Genomic DNA, 23,931 nt, shown 5'->3' on the forward strand with positions numbered 1-23,931 from the left:
ACATCAGTCAGCCCACTTGTCAGCACAGTGGATAACTAATGACATCATAATCTGCAGTGTTGTATGCCTCCCTGTGGCCATTTAAATCAATAAAACACAGGGTTGTGGCAATGTTTACAGCATAAGGCAAGGTATAGAGGAATCCTGGAATGCCATGTAATGTGTAGTCCTTGAATGTGCTTTAGGCAACCAAATTGAATAACATTTCTGGTGTTCGGCTATATAATCCGACTTTCTCATTCGGAATAATGTTTTAAACCTAAATAGGAATTCACTTTAAAGGTCAATTTATTTGGAAAGTGCTAACCAGATTCCAAATTACTGAGCTCTGAAAGTACTACAAGGCAAGTTTAACCGAATGAGTGTTTGCCTATCCATACCCCCATGAGGTATGTGACAACACTGAATAAAGAAAGGGTCTTTGAGCATTCACCGTGCAGGTATTTGACATGACCAATATAGCCAAGTGTTAAAGAAAAACTTACATGAAACTTACAATGAAGATGAACAAACTTCCACATACCACCCCCTTCTCACTCCTGCCCTCCCTCCTTAGGTGCTCTGATTGGCTGAGCACCTGAGCCACCACCACTCACCTCTTGTTGTGAGAGCCTAAAGCATGTTTGGTTGCACTTTAAAAGTTCCCGAGTGTACTCGCCTAATTGTGAGTACTGTAGCGAGTAGATTATCCCAATAATATACTCGCTCCAAATATAGTGTTAATATTCCTGTCAACCTTTGGAGATGAATGAGGTGAGGCGTTGCCCGGGCAACACGGTGAGGTGTTGCCCGAGCAATATAAGCAGCGGTGTAGCGAACATTGGCTAGTCTACTTTCAAGTGTGGTCTAGAGCAGACACTTGCGAGATACTGTACCAACGCTCAGTGCGCTCAACTCACACCAACGTATCACCTGTGTACTTCTGTATATTCGACCAAATATATATATAGTATCTTAGTGTCTGTGTTTACTTGTCACCATACTTTACGTAACAATAGAACCGTTACATTGATGACCCAGTGAGTGAAAAAGAACACCTAGTTACAAACTAGATCTTCGTCATGGATTTATCTACCAGGTTTCCAGCATACAACGCAGATGAGCCAGAATTTTGGTTCATGCAGATGGAGGCTATTTTCGACCTTCACGAAGTTTCGACGATACCCAGCCACGATGGACTACAACATGGACTCTCACTGGACCTCTACTGCTACTGTTTGCTGTGATGGAACACTGCCAACACCCTCGCCACAGCTATGATTTTCATCGCGTCCATCTCTGCATTTTCATCTACTACGGCTTGCTGCTCCACGATCGTTACTCACTCTTCTGACAGCCTCATCAATGATTACATCATGTTGGATCTACAGCCTGTCCTGCCGACTCTCCGTCGCTGCCAGGGCACTGCTTGTCCTACGCCCACGACAGCTGCTCTGTCATCAAGCCCTTTGCGCAGTACAGGACTTACAGCTTGCGTTTCCGACACTTCGTCGCCTTCAGGACAATTCAGCTCTAGCAGTGATTACCTCGTTGTCCTAACTACGTGCCTACATTACCTCCTAATGTCCTGGTGCCCGAGCCCATCCGCCCCGGATCTAAATGCTCCACCAGCGACCCAAGGACGCAACAATTATGCACATTCTTCTCTCCTGCTACACCGAGCTTGTCCACACACTGCCTACATCTTTTGGTACCAGACTACAATTTCCACAGTCAACAATGTAGTATTCGGCGTGTACAGTCCTAATCAACCCAAGACGCTACAGCTTCGACACAGAGCAGACAGCAGACTACGACCGCATCGAGCCGCCACGCTCTCGCTCCCCGAGTTTAGACACTCACAAATCTCAATCGAGCCGCCACGCTCTCCCACATAGAGCTCCACGACTCCGGCCTCACTCAGCTCTCTGCTCTGCTCCAGGCTTCGTCTCAACGTCTGCGACACTGCTAAATCCAGAGACACATCCGCCGACAACGCAGTTCACTTTTCGACCCCAATTACCAGCCGCACCACAACCTGATCCTACGACGACGGACGATCCTGGGCGACCTCCCACCCTACGACCCCAGTTAGATGACATCAGCGAAGAGGAGGAAGTTAACTTTGATGGTTATGTAACGCGAGCAGGGCGTACAATTCACCGACCAGCTAAGTTCCTTGATCAAGTATTTTTCCTTTCATCCCCTGGGAGGGGGAGTTCTGTAGCGAGTAGATTATCCCAATAATATACTCGCTCCAAATATAGTGTTAATATTCCTGTCAACCTTTGGAGATGAATGAGGTGAGGCGTTGCCCGGGCAACACGGCGAGGTGTTGCCCGAGCAATATAAGCAGCGGTGTAGCGAACATTGGCTAGTCTACTTTCAAGTGTGGTCTAGAGCAGACACTTGCGAGATACTGTACCAACGCTCAGTGCGCTCAACTCACACCAACGTATCACCTGTGTACTTCTGTATATTCGACCAAATATATATATAGTATCTTAGTGTCTGTGTTTACTTGTCACCATACTTTACGTAACAATAGAACCGTTACAGTACCGCCTGCCCGGTTCACCATTTTGTTTTTCAATCTACCTCAATTTACCCCTTTACAGTCAAATATTATGCAAAATTCTGTTTAAGACTTGTCCCTTCTTAACTTAAATAACTGCTTTGGCCATCTGCAATCTTTCTAGGTGGGTAAAAATGACTCTTGAGGCCAGAAAGGACTTATCACACGGCGATCATAACAATACGGTACACACACAAAATCACAACCTGATATACACCAAGCAGAAAATCCACTGGAGCTGTGAGGCGACGTAAACCCTTGCCCAAGGCACTGGCAGCTGCATACTCTACCACAGTATATTACTGACTTTGTAAAAGTCTTACAACCGGATTTCCCCATAAATCACAGCAAGTTTTGAGGCCCCTCCTTGAGTCAACGTCTTACGTAAGACCTACAAGCACTCGGGTGAAGGCTGAAGCAGTTCAACACCATACGCCCCAACTTCAAATACACAGTTGAGAGGCGGGACCAAAACGTGATTTTCTGTGTGTGCCTGAAGTTGGGGCATACGGTCTTGCTTCACCCTTCACTTTACCCTTCACCGGCGTACTTCAGGGGTTTTATTTAATACTTGGACTGGCTTCAGTAGGGCCTCCAGACTTTCTGTGGCTTCACAAGTGTCACGTAAATCCCCTGCATAGCAGTGGAACTGCCTTTTCCCTTCACCTTCAATGCCTCTGCACTGGAAGTATACATCTACACCAGCCCAAAAGAGTCATCAGTCCTGCCACCTCTCCATACCCCCCAGGGCCTGGCACGGCCTGGTACGACTCAGAGGCAAGCCGGGCGCCACTGCTAACTGGCAGTTTGTCCCCACAAACAAGCAGTTAGCCGCCTTCAACTGACAGTGGTACAGCTCAACACAAAGGCACTGCCAGCCACAACGAGCAGTTTGCTAGTTGACCAGATGTCCACCTCGTGTTGACACTGGATGAGTCATCACCGCCGGACTATATAAAGAGCGCTGCCTCCCTGGAGAGGCAATCTCTCCCTTAGTGCTCTAGGATCACCTTGGTGTCTCTAACCCGTCGTCCACTTCCAGCCAACATCATGTGACTGATGCCATGGTGGTATGGTAGCTGTCTTCAGAACACCAGTATATCTTCATACTTTTATTCATTGCTTATAGTTTATTTTTTGCATTTAAGGTCATACTAACTTGTTCACCTTTGCATTACATGATAGTCAAGTATTGTCATGTGTTATTTTTGTTCATTACTATTTCAGTAAATTGTTTAATTATTTATTTGATAATTTTCATTTGTTTCCACCTGCAACTTACACACTGCAAGGCCAATAGCAGCATTTCTTTCATTTATGTGAGAGAGAGCCATACCATCTTGGTTCAGTATAGCTGTGATACCATAACCCGTCACACAAGATATCCAGTTGTAAGACTTTTACCATCAGTGGTGGTAGAGTATGCAACTGGCAATGCCTTTGTTACAGGTTCGCTTCATCTCACAGCCCCAGTGGATTTTCTCACACATTTGAATACATGAAACAACTTTATTTGATACATTCCAAACCAAAGTACTGTACAGTACAGTAATTATCAAACCATCAAATGTGTGGGATATTCATAGTGCGCTAAATATCACTAACGTCGCCAATACAAGAACAAAAACGCATACGGCGAACAATATCAAAGGTATTGAATTTACCAAGAATTTTATCGAGGGACAATTGACAGTGAGGGATGGTCGGGAAGCAAGACACGTAAGTCCTGGAAGTCAGGACATGTAGAGACAACGGTTTGGACAATAAGAAGCAGGGCAGCGCTCCATTAAGTGCCCGTGAGTTAAACGTGTATGACCAATATACAACCTCGCCAGAGCCGTTTCCCACCACCGGTTACGGTGGTAGGAGGAAGGCCACGGGAACACACTACTCTTAAGAGCACGCAATTTGTTACCAGTAACAGAAGACCAACAACCCTGACAACGGGCAAGAATGGGGAAATGAATAACTGGGTAAAAGTCATAATAAGGAATACCTTTACAGGAGATGGGACAGGTGCGGATAGCTTCCTTAGCGGCAGTGTCCGCACGCTCATTTATGAACACACCAATATGGGTGGGAATCCAGCGAAATTCCACTGTCTTAAATCTACTGGAGATAAGAAACAGCCAATGTTGAATTTCAACTACCAAAGGATGGACTGGATTAAAGGATTCTAGAGCCATGAGGGCACTGCAAGTGTCAACTACAAACACAGAGGAGGATTGACAGCGAGAAAAGAGTTGATGAAGAGCATAGAGAATAGCATAAAGTTCTGCCATGAAGATGCTAGTCTCCGGAGGCAGGAGACACAAAGGTGCAGTCAGGAAAAACAACAGAGTAGCCTACACCGTCTGCAGACTTAAGACCCATTGGTGAAGACGGAAATAGAGTGGAAGTGTGAAGAAAAGTGTTCAAGGAAAAGGTGATTTAGAACTGTAGGAGGGGTAAAAGTTTTAGTCATGTGGGTCAAGGCTTACAGAATTTAGGAACAGGGACCCCTCTATAGGGGCAAAGACGGAATGACACGAGGGGAAATATTGGTAACACAAACTGAAAGAGCATTTTGTAAGAGAGACAACTGTACAGAAAGATATAGGTGGTGAAGGGGAACAGGAACCACAGGATGGGTAAAGGTCAAGGCATGACATAAGCAAGAGTGAGGGTGCTGTAAGGACCGTGCAATGTGGAGAAGACAGTAGCGATCGTGGCGATCCTGTAGAAACAGGACGCCAGTTTCAACATACAGGCTTAGGGTAGGTGTCGAAGGAAAGGTACCAGAGCTGAGCCGTAACCCAGTATGATGCAGTGTGTCCAGATGGTGAAGGGTAGAAGGAGAAGCAGACGAGTAAACAGGGCCATAATCGAGTTTAGACAGAACGAGAGAGGAATGTAAAGAGAGGAGCAGTGTCGATTAGCTCCCCAAGAAGTATGGGACATGACCTAAAGTTAGTTAAGGGCCTTAGAGCATTCAACTCGGATGTAAAAAATATGGGGCGACAAAGACAAACGAGTGTCAAAGATTAGCCCTAAAAGCTTTAGCAGATTCTTTGTACAAAAGGGGATGACCCCTGTTACCTAACAGTAAATAGGTATCTGGGAGTTAGCTGTTACAGGCTGCTTCCTAGGGGGTGCGTGTGTGGGAGAAAAAAAAATTTAGTAGTTAACCACTGAACTGCTGTCTCCAAATAACACCCTGGTGCACAAGAAATAAATTCTTTCCAAAAATTTTTTTTCTCTTCTTATATTGTTAAAATGCAGAGTCTGATCACAGGGAAACTAAACAAAAAATATTGTATGTGACTTACTTTAGCTGCGATGGAGCTGGGAAGTTGAGCAAATTATGGGCGCTGAGCGTTGGAGCGATGGGGTTCTGTCGGCCCCGCCACCCCGTGCAACGGCAGTTGCTGCGAATAAAATGTTGCGCAATTATTTTGAAGTTTCTCATTCATTTCTTCTTTTTTTTTGCTGTAATATTATTTAAAAGTATCTAATTTGTGGAATTTATATAATTCAAAGTATAGAACATCGCTATGCTCAAAATTATGGGCCTCATATATGCGACATATTCTACAATCAAACAGTGTTTTTGCTGTTATTACACTATATACACACATTGTAGATACCCATCTACGTATGTATTCACCATAACGATCCACTATGTTGGTATGGTGAGCCCAAAAAACATGAGTGAGCTGCCACACCCTGCCAGTCCTCCCTCCCTCCTCCAACACATTACTCGCCAACATTCCTCCTCCCAAAATACTGTTATTGTGTTTATTACACTATTTACACACGTTATGTATAAGTATGTACATGTTTTATTCATGTACATACGTACATACTTGCCATCTCCTCACCTCTCTCTCTTGCCTACTTAATGCTCTTGCTTCCCTCATCTCATCACAATCGACTTTATAATGGTCCAGGACGGATCGAAATGTCGTCGTCTATTCAATTTCCAGTGTGTGGTTTGGTCAACAATGAAATCTTCATGCAAGATCTTATAAAGAAAACCCCTAGAACGAGTTTTGCAGATACGAAAGAGTTTAAGGTGAGTAGGGGATGGTTTGAGAAATTTTGAAAAAAGACGTGGTATTCATAGTGTTGTGAGGCATGGTGAGGGTGCCAGCTCAGACAAAGTAGGGGCTGAAAGATTTGTTCGTGATTTTAAAGATTTTGTAGATACTGTATTGATGGATATATTCCACAACAAGTGTTTAATTGTGAGGAGACATGGCTATTCTGGAAAAAATTGACGAAGAGGACATACATTACCCAAGAGGAGACGTCACTGCCCGGCCACAAGCTAACTTGGGCTAACTTGTGTCAGGATAGGCTAACTCTTGTGCTGTGTGGCGATTTGAAAATTAAACCCTTGCTCGTGTATCATTCCGAAAATCCAAGAGTTTTAAAAAATATATAACGTGCAGAAAAACTGTGATGTAGAGTGGTTTGCCCTGCCATCAAAAAATATCTGCAAGAGAAAAGTTTGACACTAAAGGGCCTGCTTCTCGACAATGCTCCTGCTCATCCTCCAGACTTGGAGGATGCATTGTTGGGGCCACTTTTTTTGGGGGGGATATTCCTGCATGGGCCCTAAGTTTCTGGCTAATGAACCAATGACATGAAGGAGGAGTTTTCAACCTACCTTGTGTTAGGTGTGCAGGGGTCAATAGGCTGAACATAATGTCAGGAGCAAAGGGGGGCGTTTGCCTCTTCAAACACAATTGTGACCATCTTCATCTCTTCGAACTATCCTAAATGCTCTCTTCACCTGTCTGACCAAATTGGGTGTCCAGACCACCTTTGAATCTGAAATTGTAAAATTAATAGTGATTTCAGAATATTCAGTCCATTTATACTAACAAAATTATATACAGTATACTGTAATTGAAATTTTACAGAATGATAAAGGCAATTTAGTAACTTTGTTAAAATGCACATGGGGGAAATACATGAAAATAGGTTAATATGGTTTGTAAGGTTGATGGGAAATGTTTATTACTTTTATGATTTAAAAGATGTATAGCCTTGATACTCCATCCTGGGTGCATTCCACCAGGTAATGACCACAGCAAAAGTTTTCCACGAGGCTCTATTGTCACACAAACTTTTCACATTTTCAAACTTGATTCATCTTCCCCCCCCCCCCCCTCGTTCCAGGGGTTTTCTTTAAAAGGTCTTCATGCAAATGCCTTGGTTTCTCACAAATGATGGCCTCTGAAATGCTATCACCTGCTAACTCCTTGTTGTGTATCCAAATTAATAAAAACTTTTTAACATCCTCAAGTGTTTGTGTTCTTTGTTTCGGGATTGTTGATATGCCTTTTGCCACTTTAATGTTCATAATGTCCTTTTTCTTAGCAAGTACAGTGCATATTGTTGACATAGATTTGTTGTACTGCCTAGCTAGTTCAACAACCTGTGCACCATTTTGATGTTTATAAATGCTCTCTTGTTTTTCCTCTATGGTCATTCTCACATGTGTTTTCTTGGCTTGAACCTTACCACTGGCTTTCTTGGGACTCATGGCAAGATATATCATAACAAATATTATGTTCAAATAGCCAAAAATCCCAAAACAAATGTAATGCTTTACAAAGAATTCAGGCGCGATACTTACTAGGCAGGAGACACTGGTAAACTGAGGCGCGATCACCATGCCACCACGCGCTAGGTCAGCCCATACGTATATCAACAAACTCCTTTCCCGAGGCAAAGTTTGTAACCCGATTAAAATTTTTCGAAGAAATTAGGCTCGTAACCCGAAAAGTTCATAAATATTCATTCGTAAGCCGAGGTGTCACTATATATAACTAAAAAATTAAACTCAGGATTACTTTCAACCCCCACCCCTTTTGCTCTACTCCATCGCCACCTACCTTCACCCCCCTCTATGATGTACTCTCCCATAGACACCTACCTTTGCCCCCCTCCTCCCCTCTACTCCTCCATCATCACCTACCTTCACACCCCCTCCCTTCTCCTCCTCCATCGTCACCTTCCTTTCACCCTCCTCTATGATGTACTCTTCCATAGACACCTACGTTCACTGCATATAATGCTCCCCTCTACTCCTCCATCGTCACCTACTTTCACCCCCCCCCCCTCCGCTCTACTCCTCCAGGGTCGCAGACAATTTCACGAGCGTGAGAACTACGAGTTCTCTAACCACTCTCACACTCCTACTCTCTCACCAGTGAGGGGGAGGGAAGGAGGGAGGAAATGAAGGAAGAAAGGTGGGGAGAGAGAATAGGCAGGGGGAAGGAGGGCCTAGATACATTTCTTCCATATAGATAGGTAGACTGAGGGAGAGCTGCTTGCCAAGAGCCCTATCAGACAGGCTTCCTATTCCTCAACCCTCCCTAATATGCCACATCCTGGTCAGGAAAACTTGCTCGATTGTTATTCTTGGTGTGACTTGAGAACTGACCTCGAGGCGGGGCATGGGCATGGATTATCTCCCTGGGGCACGCACCTCCCTGCCCCAGCTCTCTCTCTCTCTCACATAATCTATCAAGGGTCTAACATGAGGTCATTGTGCCTACCAGAAGTGTATATGTCCAAGGCTGGCCACCTGTCTGGACCATTCAAATGTATAAACACGTAATTAGTCTATTAAAATTATATATAATGCTACAATTATAAATTAATTTGTTCGTGGTCATTCGTTTATCAGTATTTTAATATGAGGTATATATACGCATGTATGTATACGTTGACGTACACATATATGATTATGTGTATGGAATGATTATGATTATGTGTAATCATATATGATTATATCTAATGGAATGCATTAGTAAGTGATGTGGTGGAGGCTGACTCCATACACAGGTTCAAGTGTAGATATGATAAAGCCCAATAGGCTCAGAAACCTGTACACCTGTTGATTGACGGTTGAGAGGTGGAACTAAAGAGCCAGAGCTCAACCCCAGCAAGCACAATTAGGCGAGTATATGAACGAATGCACATGTACACTTTCAAATGAATTAAGATACCTTGAGATACACAATGACTTAGTTTAAATAGTTTAAACACATTATGGTACTGATTTTGACATGCTGATGTCTGGAAGGGAGAGGGGGTGTGGGGGGTTATTGTCTGAGGTGGAGGACCAGAGGAGGGGGTCAGCGGAAGGATGGTGGCTGGAGGGATGCCATTGTTCTAATGGTTATGAAAACAATTATTGATGGCAGGAATTCAGTGGGTGTGTACTTCACCCGCACCATCACCATACTGTGCCCTGCTACAACCCCCCCCCCCCCACTCCACCCATGCTGTGCGGGGCGTATTACACATTATGGGATAACCGACTGTCTGTCCATTCCTGTCTGCTCGTTATGCTGCCCTTCCTTTTGAAAACTGTCTGCTTTATCGACTTCCTTCAAGACCACACGTTAGCCTCTTATCACGCCCTCTTACCACTCTCAGGGAGCCGGCTCTTCTATACAATAGTTACCACTCAGTCCCCAAGGTGAAAGAGTGTCCGGGCATATGACTTGTTACGTGTACTTATTTGCGATTCGTTTGGGCTGTCACGTGTGGTGATTGGTGTTGGGTAAGACTAGGCCAGGTCAGACTAGGCTAGGTAAGGCTAGGCCAGGTCAGGTCTGGCTAGGCCAGGTCAGGCCAGGCCAGGCTAGGCAGGGTGAGAGAAGTAAAGCGGCAGGTACTTACGTTTCCGAGAAAGTAGCGGCGGTAGTATATTGTTGATTTAGATTCGACGACATCCTGAAGCTAGTAGGTGGCGGCCTCATCGCTCTCGAACTTCTTGTTGTTGTAGGGGATACGAGGCACACCCAATATCCCCCTTACATTGATCACATCGCACACTAATATTTTTACTATTTCGGACACCAGATTTGTCTGTTTCGTATATGTATAATTGTTCAATATTAAAACCACAATAGAATGCTCTAAGTACTTTCGTATATTAATACATCTTCAGAAGGAATGGTTCGCTCTGAAGATGTATTAATATAAGAAAGTACTAAAGGAAATTCCTGTTTCAATTCTTCCTCCGTGGTCTGACACTCTTATTATATATTGTATATACTGAATTATATATATTATGCTTATATAATATATACTGAAATATTGTTACATTTAACGTATGAAACAAAGTATATATCTGTATTTTTAATAAAATATAAAACATTAATATTTATCAACGTATCTCTGTGAATTACATAATTTATCAGTATTGTACAGCCTGTGATCTCCACCTGGCTGGCCACTGATACCTAAGTAGCTTTCATGTGTCCGGACACCGGCGATAGGATTGATTGATCCTGCCCGAAACGCTTTGCGTAATAGTGGCTTTAGGCATTGTATGTACTAGCTCTATCTATAAAGCCAACAAACTTTGTAAAATCTCTTTATGTATGTACCTTACCTAAATAAAAATTATTATTATTATTTAACTTTAAAGAGAGAGATATTTCTTGAAATGTTGTCACATTAACGTCTACATCTTCCTTCCTTCTGACATATAGATTTTAAGGTTAATTAGCATATATGGAAATAAATTACACAATTTATAGGCTGGTGTGAAGGGCTTCACACTCTTAGAGCAAGCCATCAAGAAACTGTACAGTATCAAATGCATATATCTTCGCTTTCACTTCAGTTATATTTATGACAAGTATTTAAAGTGTAGCTTATATTTCTGCCTTTCTGTTGACATAGAAAACTTTCGTTTATTACATTATCTAGATAAAATTAGCATTGATCTTCAAAAGGTTGTAGTTGTAACTTCCATTATAAACAACATTATTATTGCAAACAGTAGGAGTTTCAAAGTCTCATTTGTATGAATACCTTCTCATATAGGTGTTGTCCAGCATGATGACACAAACAAGGCAGCTAAAACTGAATGTGATAAGCCTGAAGTTGAGTGGGATATGGGCATTCCAATCTCTTCTGTCAAAGCCGCAATATTTTAGGAAATTAGGGAAGACAGAAGAGCAGTCACTGACACACAAAAGCCAGAAAGCAAGAGTATAAAGAGCTATGACATGTTTATGTGCCTCTGTAACCTTTTCCACTACCGCCCACAAGATGATATACGGGGTGCATAATTAATGAACTAAACTAAGTAAACATGTTTAGAATCGAGAATTATATGAACGGACAACATAAAACTTCCACTAGTGTCACAATGACAGTGTGACATTGTAATTGCCAGAATTAGGCTAGGATATCGATATGTATCGCAGGTGGCTGCAGGTAATGAATAGCCCCCAATGGTGAATATTCCAATTGTAAACTATGTGAACAAGAGCTGGGACATACTCACCAACACTATATCTGTGATTGCCCTGTTATAAGTGACTTCAGACCAAATGGTATAAGGTACTTTGAACTCTGTAATTACTTCATACACTTAGGAATATTGGAAGATATTCTTATGCTGTACCCGGATTTTGCTAACGGAGGCTAATAGATCAGCCTTATATTTTATGTTCTCACCTGATTGTTACCTTGAGGTAGGCCCGTAAGTGGTAGTCCTCTTGAACCATTAACAGTATTAATAGATGATACTGGAGATCTGTGGAGGTGTGACTGGACCCTGCGTGACGGGAGATGTATCCCTTGTTTCTTGTGATTGATTGATGAGGATTAAGCCACCCAAAAGGTAGCACGGGCATGAATAGCCCGTAAGTGGTGTTCTTGTTAGTCACAGTTGATTTTTTTTATTGAGGCTGGTATTTTATCCCCTGATTCCATGTATAACTAACCATCCTGTGAGATAGGAATATTTAATGAACTTATAGCTAGTTTTTTATATACACTGTGTAATCTTTCATATAGAATAGGGTAGCAGCACATTACTGTGTATACCTAAGCTTTTAATAATAACAAAAAAAAGTTAGTTTCTATCGATAGGGAGAGCGATGGTTCAAAAATCCTTCTTTAAAATATGAATATCTTTCCTATCTCACTAAGATCTAATCTCTGTGATTAAAATGCAAAATTGACTTTGTCACTGCCTTTTGATAACGTATACAATCATAAGCTTATTTGTGAATCTCTATTAAACAGTAAATCAGAGAGCGTGTAAGGTTCCGTGTTCCATGTTCGAAGAAACAGGGAGATTTTACATAAATACAGTACATGATAGTTTAAGTAGCGAACGCATACCAACAAATAACGATTAGTATCTATAACAAAAATATTGTTCTATGGAGTTGATTTAACTTCCAACCATGTATTTTTAAATAATCTTTAACGTTTTCTGGCTAGTTATGTTAGATTTGATTAAAAATACGCATTCTACTTGTTAATATCGTTAGATTTGATTAAAAATACGCATTCTACTTGTTAACATCATAAATTAAATTTGCGATAATTTGAGCAGAGAAGTTCGACGACTGGATCACTGTGTACAGAAGGTTGATATGCCAGCAAACACTTTCCAGAGAGCAATATATCTTGGATAAGTCGCTCCACGATATTGTTGCTTGGACCATCGACTTCCTTTGATATTACATATTTACATCTTATTTTGTTATGAAATGATATTTTTCAGAGTAAAATTATGTTTTCTCATTTTCTGCATCCAGCATCCACATTATAGTGAGTAAATATACCATATTACTTCATTGCTTACGTAATGCTAGGAAGGTTTGAGTAGCTTTGGGTCTTTAGTGGACAGAATCTCCAATAGATGGGGCGAGAGTCGCTCCATCTCTCTCGACCGGGCGGGACTCGAAACTTAAATTAAAATTGCTATATCATTGGTCTCCAACATGATATATTTCCTTTGATGCACTCACAATAACGATTATAGCTCTGTCTTTCTGGAGGCATGTAATATTTTAGGCTTTATTAGCGTATCTTTGTTAATTACACAACATATTGGACCACATATGGACAAACATAACAGCTCCCCTTGTATCTGGTATAATCTACGACAGAACAACTGACCACTATCCCACCTTTCTCATAGCGAACATGGACATAACACCACCAAAAAGCAAGAAACTTTCATTTAGGCTACACAGTGAATCAGCTTTAGACAATAATAATAATAATAATAATAATAATTTTTATTTAGGCAAAGGTACATACATAAAGAGATTTTACAAAGTTTGTTGGCTTTATAGAGGCAATCTTACAGAGGCACTTTACAATATTAACTGGGATTCTGAATTCAATAATACCCATGATATAAATTCATTAGCTAACCTCTTCATCTCCAAAACTCTAAGCCTCTACAACATTCATTGTCCCCTTCTTACCAAGCAAGTAACTGACAAAAGATTAAACAATCCATGGCTCACAAGTGGCATTCTCAACTCAATCAACAAGAAACATGAATATGAAAAGAAAGTTAGGATTGGCCTAGTTTCAAAGGAAGTAGCTAAAAGGTACTCATCAATGCTTACCAGTATCATAAGAAAGGCAAAACTTGCATATTATGTGAATAGATTCAATGAAGCAAAAGGCAACATGAAAAGCACTTGGAAAACTATCTCTAGTATCCTAGGAACTAAACAACACTCACATAACCAAATAAAACTCTACAAGGATGGGGGTATACCGTCAACTGACTTAGAAATGGCAAATGAATGTAATAGTTTCTTTTCATCGGTTGGTGCTAATCTTGCCAGTAAAATCCCACAGACTCAGACACATATTAACACATATCTCTCAGGCAGCTATCCAAACTCTCTTCTCCTTTCACCAATCAGCCCGGCAGATGTTGTGTCCATCATACATTCTCTAAAAACCAAGGCAGGGAACACCAGTGAAATTCCGTCCATTGTGTACAAGAGAGCCTCCCATGCCCTTGCCCCACCCATAGCACTACTGTTCAACAAATCTATAGAGTATCACACCTTCCCTGATATCCTCAAAAAAGGAAGAGTAACGCCAGTCCATAAAGGAGGCAATCCGGCGGACATAAACAATTATAGACCAATATCAAATCTACCCATTCTATCAAAAATATTTGACAAAATTATTTACAAACAGCTCTATTCCTACCTCGTAAAATTCGACATACTCAGCCCCTGCCAGTTTGGCTTCCCGTCCCAAAAGAGCACCAATGATGCAATCATTAGTCTCCTTGACATTATCTACTCAGCCCTTGACAAAAATGAGTTTCCGATTGGACTCTTCATTGACCTAAGAAAAGCCTTTGATACTGTTAATCACAACTACCTCTTACTTAAACTCCAGCATTATGGAATCCGAGGCCTTGCCCTTGACTACATCCGATCCTATCTTAGTGACAGACACCAATATATAACCATCAATGATACAACTTCTTCCACTCTACCAATTACCGTTGGAGTGCCACAGGGCAGCATCTTAGGACCTCTTCTATTTCTTATATATATAAACGATCTGCCTAATGTCTCTAATATTCTCAAACCTATATTGTTTGCTGACGATACTACCCTTATCTACTCAAACCTCAACCCACATACACTAAATAATGTTGTGAATAATGAATTAAAAAAAAGTCCACTTATGGATGTCAACGAACAAACTAACATTAAACATCGAAAAGACTTACTACATCTTATTTGGAAGCAAATCATCAAATGCAATTCAGCTACAGATAGACAACATTAACATCAGTAATAAAAATGATGGCAAGTTTCTTGGCCTATTCCTAGACAAGAGACTCAACTTCAGCACCCACATTCAACACATAACTAAGAAAGTCTCTAAGACAGTTGGTATACTCTCCAAAATCAGATATTATGTTCCTAACTCTGCTCTCCTCTCACTATATTATGCACTAATCTACCCCTATCTTAATTATGGTATCTGTGCATGGGGGTCTACCACTGCAAACCACCTTAAGCCCATCATCACACAGCAAAAATCTGCTATCAGAATAATAACTAACTCTGCTTTCAGACAACACTCAGCTCCCTTGTTTAAATCCCTAAACTTGCTAAATATTAACTCCCTCCACACATTCTCTTGTGTCAACTACATTTACAAAACCCTGTTCTTAAATGCAAACCATGCTCTGAAACTCTCCCTGGACAGATGTAATAGGACCCATTATCACCACACCAGAAATAAATATCTCTTTGATATCCCCAGGGTCAAACTTAATCTGTGTAAACACTCTATGCAAATTAAGGGACCTAGTCTATGGAACTCACTCCCTAGTGAATTGAAAAACTGTAAAACTTTTGCCTTATTTAAAAGCAAAACCAAAAAGTACCTAACTTCATCTATTTAGTTTCCTACACTGAGCTTTAAATTTGCTCTGTACCTAGTGTTACCCAATCTCCTAATTTTTATGTAATATCAAACAACCTTATCATTGTGTTCATTGCTGTCTTCTTTTATGTGCTAGCCATATGCTGTATTGTGACTACCAATTTTTGTCAACTACCATCCAAGCTGTCATTGCAATCAATCTTATATTGTTTCTGCTGTATTGTGCCTACCAATTTGTTGTCAACTACCATTTTAAGCTGTCATTGCAATCAATCATAGCTACCTATGTGCTTTAATATACTGTACCTATAATTTTCTCTCATCTTCTTTTTTTTCATTCCATGTAATCTGTTATCATTTTTTGTCTATAAATTTTGCAAGTATTTACCTCCTTAAAATTTTCTTAGATTAAGGACCTGCCCGAAACGCTGCGCGTGCTAGTGGCTTTACAAGACTGTAATTACCATATTTGTATCCTCACATTCCTTATGTACATTCTTGTATATGCATAAATAAATAAATAAATATTGGCAAGTGCGTAGGCGTCTGCACTCCATGACCGAAAAGCTACTGAACGCCACTATAAAAACATATATATCTTCACTTGAGCTTTAAATATGTCTAATGTAATGTATTTAAAATAAAGCTTATATTTCTATCTTTCTTAAGACGTGTAAAACATTTGTGTTTATTAACGAATTTACGTAAAATACACATTCTTCTGAGAGAGTTGCTCTGTCGCTCAGTCTATGCGGGGGTCGGAGCTCGGCGATTATTAAAATACATGAATCTTCATTAGAACTTCACTTATGTCTATGATAAAGTGTTTAAAATGAGCCTTATATTCCTATCTTTCTTGAGGCATATAAAAAATGTACGATTATTTACAAATTTACGTGAAATAAGCATTGTTCTGAGAGAGAGTTGCTCCGTCGATCGATCTGTCCGGACTCGGAGCTCGGCTATTATAAAAGTACACGTATCTTCGCTTTAAATTTAAATATGCCCATGGTAAGGTATTTAGAACGAAGCTTATATATCTGTCTTTCTTGTGACATATAAAACTCTTACGTTTATTAAGGAATCTGCGTGAAATAGGCATGGTTCTGAGATGAATGCTGCGGTTTTCGAGTTTGACGAGAGATGAAAACTGCCACTTTTATACAACTACAAATATCTTCGGTTTTACTTAAAATATTTGTCTGGTAGAGGTTTTACATATAGATCGCGTTTCTGTCTTTCTTCTGACTAATAAATAATTTTGGTTTAATCAGTTATCAAGATGTTTTCAACAATATTCTTTCAGCGTTCGTCTTTTCCAACTTGGGCGACCCTTTTGGAAGCGCGATACTTGGGTTAACCCATCCTATAGTTGGGTCTGTTTCCAACTGGGGTTCGAATATAATAATTACGTTCGCTAAAGTACAGTATATACAATAGTATAAGCTTTAAAAATCTTAGAGAATGGGTTGTAGGAACGTCTACAGAAAACGATGTGACGTTGGATTATTTATAGGGCACACTGCTGCAAACAGGATGACTATAGGGTCCACACAAGTCGCACAATGTTTGAGGTCCACTACCACCCAAAAGGATAGCTATGGGGTCCACTTATAAAGTCATGAAGGCTTGGCACTTTTTCCCTGATAACTACCTTACCTATTTTCCACCAGTTGGATGGCTATGCTACTGACCACAGGATGGGTACGGGGGATTACTATCGCCCACTGGATAGGTATTGGGCTTACTACCACCAGTTGGATGGGTATGAGTTCCACTACTACCCACATGATGAGTATGGGGGTCCACTACTACCCACAGGATGGGTATGGGGGTCCACTACCGCCAAGAGGATAGGTATGGGGTCTAGTACCGCCAAGAGGATGGGTATTGGGTTCATTCCCACCTGTAGGATGGGTGTAGTAAAAGTGTATAATTCGATGATTGATTGATGAAGATTAAGCCACCCAAAAGGTGGCACGGGGATGAATAGCCCGTAAGTGGTGGCCCTTTTGAGCCATTACCAGTATCAAGAGCTGATACTGGAGATCTGTGGAGGTGCGACTGCACCCTGCGTGACGGGAGATGTCTCCCGTGGTGATGTCCACTACCACCCCTGTGATGGTGGTAGTGGACTCCATATTCATCCAACAGTTGGTAGTGGACCACATTAACATTAATTCGTATCGGGGCGGAGTTATAATTGTACCGGATGGATGCTCGCTTGATTATTATTGTTTGGTGGCCGGCTAGATCAGCTGCGTCGTGCTGCAGGTCCGTATATATGTACTCCCTTTTCCCTTAATTTCTGTTGCCCTAGCTTTAGTCATATGCTGCTTGTTTATTGTTATAGTGGGGTAATGTTGACTGCGCTTAAACTATATATACAAATATGTATTTTTATTATATGGGTTAATTTTATTGCAGGATTTGACTGTACTGAAATTGTTTGATAGATAAAGCCAAAAGTCTGGCAGAGCGTTTGTTTTACCTCAATGGGCACGGGGTCCACTACTGCCCATAGGATGGGTATGGGGTCCATTACCGCCCACAGGGTAGATATGGGGTCAACTACCATCCACAAGATGGGTAAGGGGTCCGCTACCACCTGTAGGATAGGTATGGGGCCTACAACCGCCCATAGAATGGGCAGGGTTCACTACCATATGCAGGATTGGTATGGGGTCCACTACCGTACAGCCGTACAGACGTGAGCGGTAGTGGACCCCCATATCCATCCTGTGGGCCGTAGTGGACTCCATATTAATCCTGTGGGCGGTAGTGGGACCCATACCCATCCTGTGGGCCCCATATTCATCCAATAGTTGGTAGTGGACCCCATTAACATCCTACAGGTGATAGTGGGCCCCATGCCCATCCTAGGGGTGGTAGTGGACTCCATATTCATCCAACAGTTGGTAGTGGACCACATTAATATCCTACAGGTGATAGTGAACCCCCATACCCATCCGAGGTGTGGTAGTGGACCCCCATACCCATCCTAGGGGTGGTAGTGGACCCCCATACCCATCCTAGGGGTGGTAGTGGACCCCCATACCCATCCTAGGGGTGGTAGTGGACCCCCATACCCATCCTAGGGGTGGTAGTGAACCCCCCATGCCCATCCTAGGGGTGGTAGTAGACCCCCATACCCATCCTAGGGGTGGTAGTGGAGCCCCATACCCATCCTAGGGGTGGTAGTGGACCCCCATAACCATCCTAGGTGTGGTAGTGGGCCCCCATACCCATCACAGGGGTGGTAGTCGACCCCCCATACCCATCCTGTGGGCGGTTAGTGGACCCCATACCTATCCTAGGGGTGGTAGTGGACCCCATACACATCGAGTAACTTGTTGTGGACCCTATATCTATCCTGAGGATACACTGGCAGTGTTGAAGGTAACAATGTTCAGTGTACAGGTTCCCAAGTAGGAAGACTTGAGAGACAAGACCGACGAGAGGCATCAACATCAGAGGCTGGTGTCACGTGACAGACTTGACGTGGTGAGAGGCAGTCGTGTTATGTATCTCGTTTTTGTAGATGTTCTTTAGTACCCCGAGACGGCCTTAGTTGCCTTCCTTACTGTCTGGCTGTGGTCGTCTTAGGTGGAGGTTTTGATAAGATAGTTATAAGCTTATATGTCTCAAGGTAAACATAGGGTCTCTCAGGCAGAACTGAAGAGGTTGGAGCTGGGAACCGCCTGACATCCTTAAGACTCGTCTTGAGACTTATGTTCCCTAAGAGTACCTTGGGGAGACAGAGACAAGAAGAGCGAGGAAGATGACGGAAAGTCTAGTTTTGAAGACGAGAGGAGTGTTAAGGATCCATCCGGCGTCACGTGATGATCGTCGAGGACGCCACTTGTGCATAATAATATTCTGAACAATGTCATCCTAGACGTTAATAGTTATTACAAAGCATAAATGTTCACACTTTAATAAGTTAAAATCACTTGATTTGTCATTAACGAGTAATATCTTGTCAGTTGAAAGCAAATATTTAACATCATCCAATGTTGTGCCAGGAACTTTGGGTTGTTGGGTTTGTTAGTCTGTTATTGTATATACTGTATATTGTAGTTGTCGAGCGGTCATTAACAGTTCTTGACTGACAGATGATTTACTATTTCACTGCCGACTCTATTGCAAATGTTGCTCTGTTGTACCAGTTGTTCTGTTGCAACATTTACAACAAAATGTTGTATTTGTTTGTGATTTAAACATTCAAGCTGGGGATCATTATTGGTTCATTAGAGAGACTCGTTCGTATTTGGGCAAGTGAAGAAGTGGCTGTTGGTCAGTGATAATTGACATTTCAGACTCGCAGAATGTTAACCAATGCGGTGAGGTTTAGGGTGAATGTCAACCAATCAGCGGCCGGGTTTGGTGGGCTGCCGGGTATAAAAGGAAGGATGAGACAAAAAGCACGTCAGTGTGTTTTACCTCACTTTTGGTATACAGTTCCAGCTTCGTCTCTTGAAGGTGAGCTGTATGGTGAGGCGCTTCTCCCTCCCTCCCCTTCACTTGCTGCGTCCCCCCCCCCTCCCCCCCTTCACTTGCTGCGTCCCCCCCCTCCTCCTCCTCCCCTTCACTTGCTGCGTCCCCCCCCTCCCCCTCCTCCCCTTCACTTGCTGCGTCCCCCCCCTCCCCCTCCTCCCCTTCACTTGCTGCGTCCCCCCCCCTCCCCCTCCTCCCCTTCACTTGCTGCGCCCCCCCCCCCCCCTCCTCCCCTTCACTTGCTGCGTCCCCCCCCCCTCCTTCACTTGCTGCGTCCCCCCCCCCCTCCTCCTTCACTTGCTGCGTCCCCCCCCCCCCTCCTCCTTCACTTGCTGCGTCCCCCCCCCCTCCTCCTTCACTTGCTGCGTCCCCCCCCCTCCTCCACTTGCTGCGTCCCCCCCTCCTCCTTCACTTGCTGCGTCCCCCCCCCCTCCTCCTTCACTTGCTGCGTCCCCCCCCCCTCCTCCTTCACTTGCTGCGTCCCCCCCCCTCCTCCACTTGCTGCGTCCCCCCCTCCTCCTTCACTTGCTGCGTCCCCCCCCTTCCTCCTCCCCTTCACTTGCTGCGTCCCCCCCCTTCCTCCTCCCCTTCACTTGCTGCGTCCCCCCCCCTCCTCCCCCCCTTCACTTGCTGCGTCCCCCCCCCCTCCTCCCCTTCACTTGCTGCGTCCCCCCCCCTCCTCCCCTTCACTTGCTGCGTCCCCCCCCCTCCTCCTCCCCTTCACTTGCTGCGTCCCCCCCCCTCCTCCTCCCCTTCACTTGCTGCGTCCCCCCCCCTCCTCCTCCCTTCACTTGCTGCGTCCCCCCCCTCCTCCTCCCCTTCACTTGCTGCGTCCCCCCCCCTCCTCCTCCCCTTCACTTGCTGCGTCCCCCCCCCCTCCTCCTCCCCTTCACTTGCTGCGTCCCCCCCCCCTCCTCCTCCCCTTCACTTGCTGCGTCCCCCCCCCCCCCTCCTCCTCCCCTTCACTTGCTGCGTCCCCCCCCCTCCTCCTCCCTTCACTTGCTGCGTCCCCCCCCCCTCCTCCTCCCTTCACTTGCTGCGTCCCCCCCCCCTCCTCCTCCCCTTCACTTGCTGCGTCCCCCCCCCCCTCCTCCTCCCCTTCACTTGCTGCGTCCCCCCCCCCTCCTCCTCCCCTTCACTTGCTGCGTCCCCCCCCCCCTCCTCCTCCCCTTCACTTGCTGTCCAACCACTTGGGCTGGACGGTAGAGCGACGGTCTCGCTTCATGCAAATCGGCGTTCAATCCCCGACCGTCCAAGTGGTTGGGCACCATTCCTTTCCCCCGTTCCATCTCAAATCCTTATCCTGACCCCTTCCCAGTGCTATTTAGTCGTAATGGCTTGGCGCTTTCCCTTGATAATTCCTTTTTGCTGCGTCCCCCCCCCCCCTTCCTCCTCCCCTTCACTTGCTGCGTCCCCCCCCCCCCCACCTCTCCTCCCCTTCACTTACCGATTTACAAATTTAATACTTTCAATTTCATAATTTTATAAAAATGACACTTAACATTTGCAGATCTTTCATAAATTTAACTTGGTTATTTATCAATTACTAGTTCTTTAATATTTGCAAATTAATATTAGCTTCTATAGTCTTGTTAAAATATTCAAGCATTGTTAATGAACTCTAAAGCTTTAAGTACATCTGCGTCTCCAGGCCATACTAGTCTGTTCAAATTTATATTGAGGTAGTGGACCCCCATACAGTGACTAGTTGCGCACCCTATATGCATCCTGTGAGCGGTAGTGAAGATTGAAAGGGTCCCTAACGAAGGCTTAATGAACTGCATTTACATAATGGTTAAAAAATTTAATATTTTAAACCTGACACTAGTTACCAATTTCCTCTCGACCCCAGGTTCGGCCACCTACAGCAAAGAGAAGGCAGAGAGGACAGTCTGTACTGAACATCTACAACGAGGAAATAAAACGCTGCACTGCCCCTCACCGGGGTATTAGTGGACAATATCATGACAAGGTAACAGATGGTAGAAAAAATGAATCTGTAAACTTCTACAACATGGTTGCAGCTGGCAATCCTAATCAATATGGGCGAAGAGGTGCCGCGGGAAAAAAAATCTAACGGCAAGAATCAGTCTTGAATATAAAATATATTCAGGATGGAATAGATGCGGAATGGATTTTTTTCCCATGGATTCTTCTGAGCGAGCCGTAGGCCTTTAGCTGGTCCATTAAGTGTTGGTTGTTTTACTTGGGCTGAGGACGAGTATTTGACTCGTATGGTCGCTTAGGAATGGAAAAGATTGAGCAGAAAAGTTGCAGAATCTGTAGTAAGTGATGGACACCGCCTTGACCACTACCGAGGGGCGGTGTGCAGCACATAAACTGTCTCTCTCAACATGTCCATTGCTTAAATTAGAAACTTGAAGTATAAATTTTAAGCTGAATGACTATTTCTCCCCCCACCCCCACCTTACCCAAAACGCTATGCGTACTAGTGGCTTTAGGTATTGTATATACTAGCTCTACCTATAAATACAACGTTTGTAAATAAACTAAATGTACTTTCCTGAATAAAAATGAATTTACTTGTGATCTATGTCAAACCCATTAATGTGACGATGTGTATTGACTTTTTGTAGCTAAAGATTGTAACTTGGCTAAATGAGTTGTGGGGTTCAGTCCCTGAGCCAACTGTGCCTTTGTAACCCTTTCCACTACCGCCCACAGGATGTGAGGTGCATAATCTGAACTAAACTGAGAATGTGAACTGGGCGAGCCCTCTCCTACTCATTTGAGGGGAGGGAGATTAGATTATGCTTGTTTAATAAATGCTGAGGGCATAGAGGGGAATTGTCTTACTGTGGATGAAATGCTAAGTGATCATTTTGCATTACAAATACAGCTTAAACTAGATAAAAAGCATGCCTGCCTTCAGAGGAAAAGGTTAGTTTAATGAGGGAGAATTAAGGGGTCTTGTTGGCCATATTAAGTCTTGTTATGATACTTATAAGCCGGTTTCGGCAGAAGCATTTTATGAAGATTTAATTAAGGAGGTAGATGTATTTAATGCAACATTGAACCGGAAACCATCTAGTATAAAAAGGCATCCCCCCAGAAAAGAATTATACACATGACAAGATGCTTAAGGGGTGGACATTAACAATGAGGAGAGCTCACAGGGATTGGAATAGGAATGGTAGGACTGAGGAAGGGAAGCATGCTTTACTGGCAGTTGCTAGGCTGTGTGGGGAGAAGAGAAAGGAAATTAGGGGCAGGAATTTGCAGAGAAAGTTGGGATTAACAGAAACTTGAAGGAAATCTGGCAAGACGTAAATAAAATAAGGGGTAAAAAGCACAATTTTGTTGCACATCCAGACCCGCAAGGAATTGCAAATGGGCTCGTAAATAAATGGGCGGAAGCTGCCAAACTTAGTTCATTACCCGCTGTAACGAGAGTCATTAGATTCTTGGAAAGATGTAAGAAAGGATTTTATACTTATAGCAGGTAACAGTGATGTCGTCACTTGCACAGGTATTACCAGAGAAGAACTGATAACGGCGATTAAAGTTGGGAAATCTACCGCACCTGGGGAGGATGGAGTAACTTATGAAATACTTAATGAACTTGCCACTATGACGAAAAGCCCACTTTTAGACCTCTAATATTAGTTATAAAGAGGGCAGTATTCCCAGTAAATGGAAAAAAAAGCTATGATTATCCCTAA

At 43.2% G+C, this 23,931-nt stretch overlaps 1 protein-coding gene and 1 long non-coding RNA gene across 8 annotated transcripts in view; one reads left to right on the forward strand and one right to left on the reverse strand.

Annotated features, from left to right (window-relative positions):
- LOC138356738 (uncharacterized) overlaps window positions 1-23,931 on the forward strand; it is a 128,482-nt gene that overhangs the window by 7,321 nt on the left and 97,230 nt on the right. The gene's annotated exons all lie outside the window — the stretch shown is intronic.
- Window positions 1-23,931, reverse strand: part of LOC138356740 (uncharacterized) — a 136,921-nt gene that overhangs the window by 3,234 nt on the left and 109,756 nt on the right. The window contains exons 1-3 of one of the 2 annotated variants that reach the window (XR_011224615.1): window positions 10,238-10,573; window positions 7,206-7,369; window positions 5,863-5,961 (exon numbers count right to left, since the gene is read on the reverse strand). This is a non-coding gene — a long non-coding RNA (uncharacterized lncRNA). Of the gene's footprint in view, window positions 1-5,862; window positions 5,962-7,205; window positions 7,370-10,237; window positions 10,574-23,931 lie in introns of those variants that run through there. The other variant, XR_011224614.1, reaches the window with a different exon arrangement.

This window comes from Procambarus clarkii, chromosome 74, assembly GCF_040958095.1.
Source record: "Procambarus clarkii isolate CNS0578487 chromosome 74, FALCON_Pclarkii_2.0, whole genome shotgun sequence".
Classification (NCBI taxonomy): domain Eukaryota; kingdom Metazoa; phylum Arthropoda; class Malacostraca; order Decapoda; family Cambaridae; genus Procambarus; species Procambarus clarkii.